The sequence below is a fragment of the Lolium rigidum genome, chromosome 3, assembly GCF_022539505.1.
Source record: "Lolium rigidum isolate FL_2022 chromosome 3, APGP_CSIRO_Lrig_0.1, whole genome shotgun sequence".
Taxonomy (NCBI): Eukaryota; Viridiplantae; Streptophyta; class Magnoliopsida; order Poales; family Poaceae; genus Lolium; species Lolium rigidum.
Genome location: NC_061510.1, coordinates 402,245,057 through 402,259,714, shown reverse-complemented (window position 1 = coordinate 402,259,714; position 14,658 = coordinate 402,245,057). Strand labels below are relative to the sequence as shown.

Genomic DNA, 14,658 nt, shown 5'->3' with positions numbered 1-14,658 from the left:
TGGTAATTCTTATGGAAATTCTTACAACAATAATAGGAATTCACCCCTGGACTTGAAGCCATGCTTAAAGAATTTATTAGTACACAAACTCGCCTTTAACAAATCTGTTGAGGAAAAGCTCAATAAAATTGATATTCTTGTTTCTAGAGTTGATAGTCTTGCCTCCGATGTTGATCTTTTGAAATCGAAAGTTATGCCTAATAGGGATATTGAAAATAAAATTGTTACTACAGCAAATGCCATTCAAGTTAGAATTAATGAGAATATAAGATTAATGGTTGAACTGCGTGCTAGGTGGGATAGAGAAGAAAATGAAAAACTAGCTAAAGAGAAGAATATAGCTAAAGTTTGGACTATTACCACCACTAGTAATGCTAATGCTACACATGTTGCTGCACCTCCTACTCATACTAATAAAAGAATTGGTGTTAGCAATGTTTCCACTTCTAATGCAAAGCGCGAAAACCGCCCTCGAAACCGCTAAAACTGCTGAAACCGCTTGCGATAAAGCTGCTGAAATTTTTTCCAACATTGGGGATGATGATCCCATTGCTTTAGATTATAATGGTTTGAATTTTGATGATTGCCACATCTCTGAAGTTATAAAGTTCTTGCAAAAACTTGCTAAAAGTCCTAATGCTAGTGCTATAAATTTGGCTTTCACGCATCATATTACAAATGCTCTCATAAAAGCTAGAGAAGAGAAACTAGAGCGCGAAGCCTCTATTCCTAAAAAACTAGAAGATGGCTGGGAGCCCATCATTAAGATGAAGGTTAAAGATTTTGATTGTAATGCCTTATGTGATCTTGGTGCAAGTATTTCGTTATGCCGAAGAAAATTTATAATATGCTTGACTTGCCACCGCTGAAAAATTGTTATTTGGATGTTAATCTTGCTGATCATTCTACAAAGAAACCTTTGGGTAAAGTTGATAATGTTCGCATTACCGTTAACAATAATCTTGTTCCCGTTGATTTTGTTGTCTTGGATATTGAATGCAATGCATCTTGTCCAATTATATTGGGAAGACCTTTTCTTCGAACTCGTTGGTGCTATTATTGATATGAGGGAAGGTAATATAAAATATCAATTTCCTCTCAAGAAAGGTATGGAACACTTCCCTAGAAAGAGAATGAAGGTACCTTATGATTCTATCATTAGAACAAATTATGATGTTGATGCTTCATCTCTCGATGTTACTTGATACACACTTTCGCGCCTAGCTGAAAGGCGTTAAAGAAAAGCGCTTATGGGAGACAACCCATGTTTTTACCTACAGTACTTTGTTTTTATTTTGTGTCTTGGAAGTTGTTTACTACTGTAGCAACCTCTTCTTATCTTAGTTTTGAGTTTTGTTGTGCCAAGTTAAGCCGTTGATAGAAAAGTAAGTACTAGATTTGGATTACTGCGCAGTTCCAGATTTCTTTGCTGTCACGAATCTGAGCCCACTGCCCTGCAGGAAGCTACGAAAATTATGCCAATTTACGTGCATGATCCTCAGATATGTACGCAACTTTCATTCAATTTGAGCATTTTCATTTGAGCAAGTCTGGTGCCATTTTAAAATTCGTCAATACGAACTGTTCTGTTTTGACAGATTCTGCCTTTTATTTCGCATTGCCTCTTTCGCTATGTTGGATGAATTTCTTTGATCCACTAATGTCCAGTAGCATTATGCAATGTCCAGAAGTGTTAAGAATGAGTGTGTCACCTCTGAATATGTCAATTTATATTGTGCACTAACCCTCTAATGAGTTGTTTCGAGTTTGGTGTGGAGGAAGTTTTCAAGGATCAAGAGAGGAGTATGATGCAACATGATCAAGGAGAGTGAAAGCTCTAAGCTTGGGGATGCACCCGGTGGTTCACCCCTGCATATATCAAGAAGACTCAAGCGTCTAAGCTTGGGGATGCCCAAGGCATCCCCTTCTTCATCAACAAATTATCGTGTTCCTCCCCCGAAACTACATTTTTATTCGGCCACATCTTATGTGCTTTTTCTTGGAGCGTCGTTTTGTTTTTGTTTTTGTTTTGTTTGAATAAAATGGATCCTAGCATTCACTTTATGGGAGAGATACACACTCCGCTGTAGCATATGGACAAATATGTCCTTGCTTTCTACTCATAGTATTCATGGCGAAGTTTCTCCTTCGTTAAATTGTTATATGGTTGGAATTGGAAAATGATACATGTAGTAATTGCTATAAATGTTTTGGGTAATGTGATACTTGGCAATTGTTGTGTTCATGTTTAAGCTCTTGCATCATATGCTTTGCACCCATTAATGAAGAAATACATAGAGCATGCTAAAATTTGGTTTGCATATTTGGTTTCTCTAAGGTCTAGATAATTTCTAGTTTTGAGTTTGAACAACAAGGAAGACGGTATAGAGTATTATAATGCTTTCAATATGTCTTTTATGTGAGTTTTGCTGTACTCGTTCATCCTTGTGTTTGCCTCAAATAACCTTACTAGCCTAAACCTTGTATCGAGAGGGAATACTTCTCATGCATCCAAAATACTTGAGCCAACCACTATGCCATTTGTGTCCACCATACCTACCTACTACATGGTATTTTCCAGCCATTCCAAAGTAAATTGCTTGAGTGCTACCTTTAAAATTCCATCATTCACCTTTGCAATATATAGCTCATGGGACAAATAGCTTAAAAACTATTGTAGTATTGAATATGTAATTATGCACTTTATCTCTTATTAAGTTGCTTGTTGTGCGATAACCATGTTCACATGGGGAACGCCATCAACTCATTGTTGAATTTCATGTGAGTTGCTATGCATGTTCGTCTTGTCCGAAGTAAGGGCGATCTACACCGAGTTGAATGGTTTGAGCATGCATATTGTGAGAGAAGAACATTGGGCCGCTAACTAAAGCCATGTTCCATGGTGGAAGTTTCAGTTTTGGACAAACATCCTCAAATCTCTAATGAGAAAAGAATTAATTGTTGTTGAATGCTTAAAGCATTAAAAGAGGAGTCCATTATCCGTTGTCTATGTTGTCCCGGTATGGATGTCTAAGTTGAGAATAATCAAAAGCGAGAAATCCAAATGCGAGCTTTCTCCTTAGACCTTTGTACGAGCGGCATAGAGGTACCCCTTTGTGATACTTGGTTAAAGCATATGTATTGCGGTGATAATCCAGGTAGTCCAAGCTAATTAGGACAAGGTGCGAGCACTATTAGTACACTATGCATGAGGCTTGCAACTTATAAGATATAATTTACATGATGCATATGCTTTATTACTACCGTTGACAAAATTGTTTCATGTTTTCAAAATCAAAGCTCTAGCACAAATATAGCAATCGATGCTTTTCCTCTATGAGGACCATTCTCTTTACTTTTATGTTGAGTCAGTTCACCTATTTCTCTCCACCTCAAGAAGCAAACACTTGTGTGAACTGTGCATTGATTCCTACATACTTGCTTATTGCACTTATTATATTACTCTATGTTGACAATATCCATGAGATATACATGTTACAAGTTGAAAGCAACTCGCTGAAACTTAATCTTCTTTTGTGTTGCTTCAATACCTTTACTTTGAATTATTGCTTTATGAGTTAACTCTTATGCAAGACTTATTGATGCTTGTCTTGAAGTGCTATTCATGAAAAGTCTTTGCTTTATGATTCACTTGTTTACTCATGTCATACACATTGTTTTGATCGCTGCATTCTCTACATATGCTTTACAAATAGTATGATCAAGTTTATGATGGCATGTCACTCCAGAAATTATCTTTGTTATCGTTTTTACCTGCTCGGGACGAGCAGAACTAAGCTTGGGGATGCCGATACGTCTCCAACGTATCGATAATTTCTTGTGTTCCATGCCACATTATTGATGTTATCTACATGTTTTATGCACACTTTATATCATATTCGTGCATTTTCTCGGAACTAACCTATTAACAAGATGCCGAAGTGCCGATTCTGTTGTTCACTGCTTTTTGGTTTCGTAAATCCTAGTAAAGAAATATTCTCGGAATTGGATGAAATAAAAGCCCGGAGGCCTATTTTCTCACGAAGCTTCCGAAGTCCGAAGGAGAGACGAAGAGGGGCCACGGGGCGCCAAACCCTAGGGCGGCGCGCCCCCTCTGGCCGCGCCGGCCCGTGGTGTGGGCCCCCGTGCCGCCTCTTGACTTGCCCTTCCGCCTACAAATAGCCTCCGTGACGAAACCCCCAGCACCGAGAGCCACGATACGGAAAACATTACCGAGACGCCGTCGCCGCCGATCCCATCTCGGGGATCCTGGAGATCGCCTCCGGCACCTGCCGGAGAGGGGAATCATCTCCTGGAGGACTCTACACCGCCATGGTCGCCTCCGGAGTGATGAGTGAGTAGTCTACCCCCGGACTATGGGTCCATAGCAGTAGCTAGATGGTTGTCTTCTCCCCATTGTGCTATCATTGTCGGATCTTGTGAGCTGCCTATCATGATCAAGATCATCTATATGTAATTCTATATGTTGCGTTTGTTGGGATCCGATGAATAGAGAATACTTGTTATGTTGATTATCAAAGTTATGCTTATGTGTTGTTTATGATCTTGCATGCTCTCCGTTATTAGTAGATGCTCTGGCCAAGTAGATGCTTTTAACTCCAAGAGGGAGTACTTATGCTCGATAGTGGGTTCATGCCTCGCATTGACACCTGGGACGATGATGAGAAAGTTCTAAGGTTGTGTTGTGTCGTTGCCACTAGGGATAAAACATTGATGCTATGTCTAAGGATGTAGTTGTTGATTACATTACGCACCATACTTAATGCAATTGTCCGTTGCTTGCAACTTAATACTCGGAGGGGGTTCGGATGATAACTCTGAAGGTGGACTTTTTAGGCATAGATGCAGTTGGATGGCGGTCTATGTACTTTGTCGTAATGCCCAATTAAATCTCACTATACTCATCATGATATGTATGTGCATTGTCATGCTCTCTTTATTTGTCAATTGCCCAACTCGTAATTTGTTCACCCAACATGCTCGTTCGTCTTATGGGAGAGACACCTCTAGTGAACTGTGGACCCCGGTCCAATTCTCTTTACTCGAAATACAATCTACCTGCAATACTTGTTTCTACTCGTTTTCTCTGCAAACAATCATCTTCCACACAATACGGTTAATCCTTTGTTACAAACAAGTCGGTGAGATTGACAACCTCACTGTTTCGTTGGGGCAAAGTAGCTTGGTTGTGTTGTGCAGGTTCCACGTTGGCGCCGGAATCTCCGGTGTTGCGCCGCACTACATCCCGCCGCCATCAACCTTCAACGTGCTTCTTGGCTCCTCCTGGTTCGATAAACCTTGGTTTCTTTCTGAGGGAAAACTTGCTGCTGTGCGCATCATACCTTCCTCTTGGGGTTGCCCAACGAATGTGTGAAATACACGCCATCACCGTACTATCAAGAGGGCTCTCGAGTGAGTAACTCGATCGTATCCTTCGGAGAGCTCAAACCTTTGCATCCTTGCATCATCTTTCTTGGTTGTTATTTGTATCTTATCCATATGGTGTTTTAGAGCTTGTGCTTATTCTCATGACAAGTTCTAGTTCATCGAAAACGGATTCCGCATGAATCACTTGTTGCGTTTTCGATATTGGAGTTTTTCTCGGTTTCTCGTATTGAGAGGTTTCACTCTAAAATACATAGAAAAACCTACCCCACTTGTTCTTAAGCTTTTAACTCTTTGTGGGGTAGCTCTTGTCATCTTCTTTACAACAAAATTGGTTTCACCTAAATCCGAGTTTCCTAACTCAAGTTGTTGCATTTTCGAGGTTGGAGGTTTTACCGGCATGTCTTTTTTAGATAGGTCAAACCTTTCATCATTTATTTCTATCCTATCTTGATGGACTGTGATGGTTCCCTGCATGATCTTGTAGAGCTTTTTACTAGCTTCGGAACGAGCCCAAGATCATCAAAATCGGAGTCCGGATGCAAAAGTTCTTGAAGTTTTCGTGAAGCAGTTTTTGGGCCGGAAGTTGGCCGGAAGTTCCGGTGGCCGGAACTTCCGCCCTACTTCCGGTGAACTTCCGGAAATGACGAATCTGCTCGCAGAAAACATACTGTAAGCTTTCCGGGGACGCCCTACTTCACCCGGAAGTTGGCCGGTACTTCCGGGGGGCGGAAGTTCCGCCCCAAATGACCGGAAGTTCCGGTTTTGACGAGTTTTGTGCATAGCGGGCAGATTTCTCTTGCCCTATTTAAGGGGGTCTTCTTCCCCAAAGTTCCCCAACCGTTTGAGCTCGTTTTTGCCCCCATTGTTGACCTTCTTTGAGCTTGCTATCTCCCTCTCCCTCCCATGAATCTTGCATCTATTTGAGAGAAAGATAGAGGAGATCTAGATCTACATCTTCACCAATCAAATCCCTCTCTTTGTGAGGGGAATCCACTAGATCTAGATCTTGGAGAAATTTGGTGTTCCTCCTCCTATTTGTTCTTCCTCTCTTATTCCCCCAATAGCTTTTGTAGCTTTGTTGGAATTTGAGAGAGAAGTACTTGAGCATCTTTGTGGTGTTCTTGCCATTGCATTTGGTGCATCGGTTTGAGTTCTCCACGGTGATTCGTGGTGGTGAAAGCAAGAAAGTTGTTACTCTTGGGTTCTTGGAACCCTAGACGGATTTGAGGCCTTTGTGGCGATTTGTTGGGAGCCTCCAATTAAGTTGTGGATGTGTGCCCCAATCTTTGTGTAAGGCCCGGTTTCCGCCTCGAAGGAAATCCCTTAGTGGAACCGTGACCTAGGCCTTTGTGGCGAGGGTCACCGGAGATTTAGGTGAGGCGCCTTCGTGGCGTTCGGTGTGTGGTGTGAGTACCGCATCTTGGGGTGAGGCCTTTGTGGCGTTGGTGTGCATCGAGCAACCACACCTCAAGGTGAGCCTCTTGTGGCGTTCGGGAGCACTAAGCAACCGCACCTCTCCACCGGAGATTAGCACTCGCAAGAGTGTGAACTCCGGGATAAATCATCGTCTCCCGCGTGCCTCGGTTATCTCTATACCCGAGCTCTTTACTTATGCACTTTACCTTGTGATAGCCATCGTGCTTGAAGTTATATATATCTTGCTATCACATACTTGCTTGTTTTGCTTAGCATAAGTTGTTGGTGCACATAGGTGAACTCTTGCTTAGAATAAGTTGTTGGTGCACATAGGTGAACCATAGTATATAGGCTTTGGGCTTGACAAAGTAAACGCTAGTTTTATTCCGCATTTGTTAAGCCCATCTCGTAAAAGTTTTAAATCGCCTATTCACCCCCCCCCCTCTAGGCGACATCCGTGTCCTTTCACCCGCGTGGGCCGTCAACGCCTGGCCCGTCACCGCCACGCTCCCCGCCGCTGCTCGAGCCTGGCTCCTCGTCGCCAGGGCTGACCTCGCCACTCCCTGCGTCTCCCGCCCTCGACTCGTCCTCGCCGTCGTCAGAGCCTCGGCTCGTCCTCTCCCGTGCCACCAGCTCCCGTGACTCGTGGACCTCGTACTCGCGGTCGGTCCGGGATTTTTCGTCCCAAGGAGCGCACGGATGGGACTATCGCATGGATTGCTGCTTGTGTGGCCGATGCTACCGCTGACCCTACTCGCCGAGCCTCGTCATTTTCAGGCTGCTCCGGGTATTCCTCATCGGCGCACTACGATGGAGCAGGAATTTCGAGGCTTTATCGAAGAATGACACTTGGCGTCCGGTTCCTCCCGTGTCTCGGCGTCAATGTTATTGATTCCAAATGGGTGTTCAAAGTGAAGAAGCATGCCGATGGTTCTATTGAACGCTACAAGGCACGCTTAGTTGCCAAGGGTTTCAAACAGAGGTATGGTCTTGATTATGAGGATACTTTCGATCCAGCTTGTCAAGCCTACCACTATTCGCCTGCCGCTTTCTTTGGCTGTTACTCGAGGTTGGTTCCTTCGACGGCTTGATGTCCGAATGCGTTTCGCATGGCATTCTTGAGGAGGAGGTCTATATGCGTCGCCCTCCGGGCTTTGTTGATCCTACCCGTCCTCACCACCTCTCGTCGCCTTGTTAAGGCTCTGTATGGACTTAAGCGGGCTCCTCGTGCTCGGCATGCCCGACTTGGCTCGGTTCTTCGTGCTCATGGGTTTGTTCCGTCCAAGGCTGATACATCACTGTTTCTCCTTCAGCGTCCTGAGGTTACTATGTACCTGCTGGTTTATGTTGATGATATCATCCTCATTAGCTCCTCTGATGCTGTTGGACTCAGTGGTGATTTTGCTGTTAAGGACTTGGGTGCTCTGCACTATTTCCTTGGTCTGGAGGTCTCACGGTCTTCTGTTGGGCTGACCCTTACACAGCAGAAGTATTCTCTGGACTTGCTGCGCCGTGCTGGTATGTTGAAGTGTAAGCATGCTACCACTCCTATGTCTGCTACTGATCGCATGACTGCTCTTGATGGAGACATTCTTTCGCCTAATGACGCTACTGAGTACCGCAGTCTTGTTGGAGGGCTGCAATACCTCACTATCACCGGACTCGGATGTCTCTTATGCGATCAACCGTGTGTGTCGGTATCTTCATGCACCTCGGACGTCCCATTGGTCGACCTGTGAAGCGTATTTTGCGCTATGTCTCTCTCATCGCCTCGTATGGTTTGCTACTTCAGCCCGGCCCCGTCTTGTGCACTTTCTGCTTTCTCGGATGCGGATTGGGCCGGTAATCCGGACGACAGGCGATCCACGGGGGCTATGCAGTATTCTTTGGTCCTAATTTGATCGCCTGGAATGCTCGCAAGCAAGCTACGGTATCTCGCAGCAGTACCGAAGCCGAATACAAGGCAGTTGCTAATGCTACAGCTGAGCTCATATGGGTACAAGCTTTGTTGAGAGAATTGAGAGTCTCTCAACGTCAGTCTCCAGTTCTTTGGTGTGATAACATCGGCGCTACATATCTCTCTTCCAATCCGGTATTTCATGCCCGAACAAACACATTGAAGTGGATTATCACTTTGTCAGGGAACGCGTTGCAAAGAAGCTACTTCGTATCAAGTTCATCTCTTCCAAGGATCAACTTGCTGACATCTTCACGAAGCCTCTTCCACAGCCACAGTTTGTAGGTTGTAGGCGCAATCTTAACTTGATTTGTACTTCAGTGCCACAGCTAAGATTGAGGGAGGGTGTTAGACTGTATATACGTAGCGTTGTATATGTCTTGTATTGTACCTCTTGGTACCCATATATATATGAGATAGCCACACCCGTATTGGGTGTCGAGCAGTTTCCCAAACCCTTTTGTTTTACATGGGTGGGGAGATCGAGGCAGCGTCGGGGACAGTTCTTGTGAAGAAGATGATGATTTTTGGAATATTTCGTTTTTCAATTTCAGTTTACGGGGTCTGTTCTGCGCCAGCCGATTTGCGACCCGTAAACATGTTTTCGGAAGACTGAACTCGAGTTTTTCGGTTTGAACTTTTACGGCCTCTGTTAGAGATGCTCTTAGGTCGACTTACCATGCCTTGCACCATAGGATGAACTAGAACAATACCCTACGCGTTGCAGCGGATATCTCTTTAAAAATCTAATAAAACACATAAAATTTGGTTTATAGAATATGTAATATTTAGTTGGCCATAGGAGTTGAGACACTAAATTTAATAGCTATGAAATGGATAGGTATTTGAAAATTTAAAGATGATTATATTCCAGAGGTGTACGTGATTTATTTAGATAAGGTAAAGAACCAAATGATATTGATGGGTTGCATGAAAAATGCATGCACATTGCAGCATGTTTTTTAAAACGTCATATGTGGTTACATATAAGAGCACATAATTAATATTGAGTTTAATTCGCAAAAAGTTCTTTTCATTGTCAAACTATTTCGGTGTTCAAGTTGCACATGACTTAACTATGTATTATGTAATGATATAACAAGAGGGTGCGATATTATCAATCGAGCGGAAAATAAAAGATGGCATTGCTAATTTAATGGTTAAAATAGATAATATAAATATCTTGCATGTAGAGATAGATAATAAATAAGAACTATTAGTGGATGAGGTGGACAAATGATTGGCTAAGGGAATATGTGATGTGGATAGCTTGCATGTTTTGCATGTTGAGATAGACAAATATTAATTGCACTTTGTGGGATTTTATTTTATAAGAAGTATAGATATGCTACACTGAACATGCCAATACTTAAAATGGTTTTGCTAATTCTTAGTCGAACTGGCAGTTAATTTAGAGCTTCAACAGTTAGTTTTGCATCATGATTGTGCTAGTCAGTGAGTTACAAGTGGGTTGCAGCTAAGTAAAGGTGGTCCGTGTAGTATATAATTTTTAGTTGCAATTGAGATTTTTATAGCTACTAATGCGTTACCGCTGCGAAAAGATGTATGTGCAGTAAAAAGTATCTCCGTGAAATATAAATCATGGGTAAACATCAACGGACTAAAACTTAATTAGGTTTACCCATATTGTAAACATTTATCTAAACTTGCTAGCTTCTAGTTGTAAATTTTTAGAAGGTCGTTGCAAGTGCTTGAAAACAATGCTAGCAAAGATACTACACGATTTAAGGACCAACATATGTCTACATGGTTGCTATCATTCCAACATGCTGTTTCTGCTCCCGGGAGCACATGCACCTGGTTTTTAAAATTAAATTTCAACATATTATATAATGTCAAAAAAATCCGATAAAAAATGTTACGGATACATCTTGATGTTCTATGTGTTTGTAAAGTCGTTTCACGAAAAATCGATACTTTTTGTGTCATGTGTAAAAAAGTTAAAATTTGGTGCTAAATATAAGCTCTTCACAAGACGTTTTGCTTGTCATTTTTACACAGGACACCAAACCTACCGGTTTCGCGCGAAACTTGGCATACACATATGGATTGTTGACATATACGCGTGAAATTTGTGTTCGTATTTTTTGTAATATTTTAAAATGTTTTTCTCTCTAGCAGGAGCATATGCACCTGAGATCAAAATTGCATTTCCGCTATCATTACATAAAACTTGTTTTAGATGGGACTATGTTTTTTTGCACCCGGGAGCATATGCTCCCGGGTTTTTATATGACTTTTAAATATAGTTTCAAATGTTAAAAGAAATTTAAAAAAAAATGGCGGGTCCGTCTCAACTTTATACTACCTCTATTCCATGGCTTAAGGATTTTTTTTGAAAAGTTAAACAGAGTAAAATTTGACCAAACCTTTAGAAGAATCTATGAACAAATATGATATTTTGTAGATACCATATGAAAATATATTTCATTATCCATCTAATGATATTAATTTTGTACTTTTCATGTTAATGATTTTTGATAAAAACTTGGTCAAACTTGACATAGTTTGACTTAATGAAAAAATACAGGCCTAGCCTTGGGATGGAGGTATTATGTGCTCATAAAGTCGTTTCGCGGAAACCGACATTTTTTGTGCTGTGTGCAAAAAAGACAAATTTTCTTTGTTTAAAAAAAAGCTTTTCACAAGATATTTCTTTATCTTTTCACACAGAACACAAAAAATGTCAATTTTTTTCGCGAAACTTGGCTTGCATACATACAATGTCGATATTACGCTCTAAATTTTTGTTCAAATTCTTTTTGATATTGTAAAATATTTTCTCGGGTAAAATATTTTGCTCTAAATTTACACCATACCGTCAGAATATTTATATGTATGTGCACATTCATTTTCATGTTTTTTTAGAATCGTAAAAATATAATTTGCAAAACTAGAGCCAATGGTGCTCATGCCAAAGACACTTCTTGCATCATATCAACATAAAGCGGCATCAACTAATTAAAAACGAAGGGAATACTAGATGCCATATAGAAGACCTATGACCAGTGAGGCCAGCAGGTTGGACCGGACGGACCAGATACAGCAGAGATTCTGATCGGACGGTCAGTATTGTGTAGTTTCAGATGCTCGGAGAAAACACGCCAGACAAGAGGAATCAGGCTCGCGGTCGCGGCGTCGCACGTGTTCCTCACCCCTCGGCCCCCGAATGGTTTCTTGTCCCTCACCATTTCTCTCTCTCTCTGCAGTAACCCTATCTTCCTCACCGCCCCCTTCTCTCCACCCTCCTGGCGACGGCGGCCGGCGCCGGCGAGCTTCGGAGGGAGGTCGGTTGCTCCCTCTCCTCTCTCTCGGCGGACTCTCTCTTCCTCTCTCGCAATCTCTGACCTCTGACAACCCTCTCTACCGCTTCTTTCTGTAGCTAGAGCGGCCGGCGACCGGGAGGACGCCGGCGACCAACACCCCGAGCCTGCGACCGCGAACGATCTCGCCGGCAGCACCGCATCTTCTCCAAGTTTGCTGATCCCCTCTGCAGAACCATAGGTACAACCCTAGACCTCAAGATCTGATTCGGTGCTGCACTGTTGATTTTCCCATTCCAAATCTTTCAAGTTAGTTTTCAAATAGCATGCTGAAAAAGGAAGAGTACAGCGAAGAGTATTAGATGAGGGCCAGTAGTTGAGGAAGGGCCAGTATCAGAAATCGAGTATCTACACGACAAAGTATGGAAGAATTATGCAACTTATGTGAGCATGCTTAGGTCTGGAGAACACTTACTTCCTTGATTTGTGAACTCCCGAGGGATTGTGGCTTGGTTCAAGATAATATGTACATAAAATCCATGAACAAACAACTATATTATGAAGTTTGCATTTAGTAATTATTTTTGTGCATTCAAACTTCAAAGATTGTGAGTAATATTTTCGAGAGGCAGAGACTACTCAACATAATCTCCTAACGCGTCACTGAATGGCTAACCCTAATCACAATTAGAGAAGTTAACAGTGCGTGGTAGAGCAAATAAGTTATAAATGATGGCGTGTCTTCCCATTGGAGGGCCTACATGAACTCATGTGCCTTCAGATTCGTGATTCTGTTTTCATCTCACTTCCTTCCCCCAACTGGATATGAAAATGCTAATATAAGTTATGTAATCAACATATCAGCTAATGTATCGTATGGGCACATACTTTTTATAGGCAAGCTCAACGCTGAACAGCAAATGAATACCGACGGATACCCAGGACATTGTTTCACATAGATAAACAGAAAACTTGATAAAATGATAAAATTCAGTGTTGAAAAGTGACCCAGAAGGGGCTAATGGTGTCCAATGTTGGGTCAGACACGGCAACCTTTAAGGCTTACCGGTCTCCTGTAGCTGTTCCAATTCGCTAGTGCGGGCTTCGTCCCAGCTTAATCGCTGCTCATCGGGCCCTCCTTACACTTTTTTAGGCCCCTCCTCGAGGCCAGCAGCTGAGCCTTTTGGTGGGTCAATCGATCTTTGGTTTTATTTCACTGTCGGATAGCTATGATCTGACCTTATGATAGGTTTTTTCATAGAATGCTGTTCTTGTTGTGATGATTCACTTGATCAATTTTGATTGTGGCTGTTCTTGTTGTGATGGTTCACTTGATCAATTTTGATTGTGAGTGGATCTATCATGTCTAGTGTGCTATGCTTGAATCTGGGCTGGATGTTTCAAATGAGTGGTTGCATAATGGCATTGGATTTGTTTGTGCATGAGCTATGTTACATGGTACGGGGATACGAATACGGGGATGCGGGAAAACGGCATTTTCTGAAAATTGACTTACAGGGATACGGCAAGTATATGTATAAATGCATGCAGAAATTCAATAGTGAATTACAGATTAAACAAGGATAATGTGGAACAAAAAGATGAAATAGATGTGCTAAGTTGAAAGGTCAAGCTTCAGATGGTTCGTCAAGCTTCAGATGCTTCAGAGTTCAGACACAAGTTGTTATGCACAAGCACCAAATCCTCAGCTCGTTTGGGCTCAGCATATTTCTCTTCATGCTACAGATAAAAGAATATGCCCTCCAACTCGAAGAGGACGATTGATCTTCCTTGCGAAGTTGCTCAAGAACAGGATAAGCAATCTTGGTACATGTCTTCATGCCAACACCCTCCATCTTCAACAGATGTGCTCTCACTCTTGAATAACTCCCCGCAAAAACTCCATCACAAAAGTGACATCTAAATCTTGAATTGCCTCCACTACCTGACTCACTGCCATCTATATTGTATCTTGTAACATGAACCCATAGGGGGTAGAAAGGATTAGTATACTCGTTGTCTTCAGACTCATCAGCGGTGTTACTTCCAGACCTAGTCCCAGAACGAGCAATAGAGGATTGACTGTTCGACCTAGACGACATTCCCTAACAATGAGAAAAAATATTAAATAGATTCCTTTCGTTCTCTCCTAAATCCTAATCCATAGCATGGAGGAAAAACAGAGAATTAGGAGCAAGGGATTGAATCTTACGTGCGTACAGATTCTTCAAGCTGGACGAATGACAACGACTAGAAGATCGGCGAGGCGCTGCTGGCGGCTGCGAGATGGAGTTCCAGATGCGCCAGAGTCCTAGCGATGTGGCAACAGCGAGCCGATGGCGAGAGGATTCCATACGGTTAGGTTTTATCGTGCATCAGGTAGGCCTTCTCATGGGCTGTGGATCGAGTAGCAACAAGCCTGTACGTATCCCTGGTGTATCCCCGCATGTCCCAGCCGTTTTCAGAATTTCTTTGTTTATTCTAAATTAGAAAAAATGGGATACTTTGGGATACACGTATCGGCGCGTATCCCCGTCCTAGTGCAGTATTTTGCACCGATACGGCACCTCACTGCCGTGTCCCTGCAACGTA

General features: G+C 42.4%; 1 protein-coding gene across 1 annotated transcript in view; it reads left to right on the top strand.

The window, feature by feature from the left end:
- LOC124704634 (plant cysteine oxidase 4-like) overlaps window positions 1–14,658 on the top strand; it is a 59,678-nt gene that overhangs the window by 39,563 nt on the left and 5,457 nt on the right. The gene's annotated exons all lie outside the window — the stretch shown is intronic.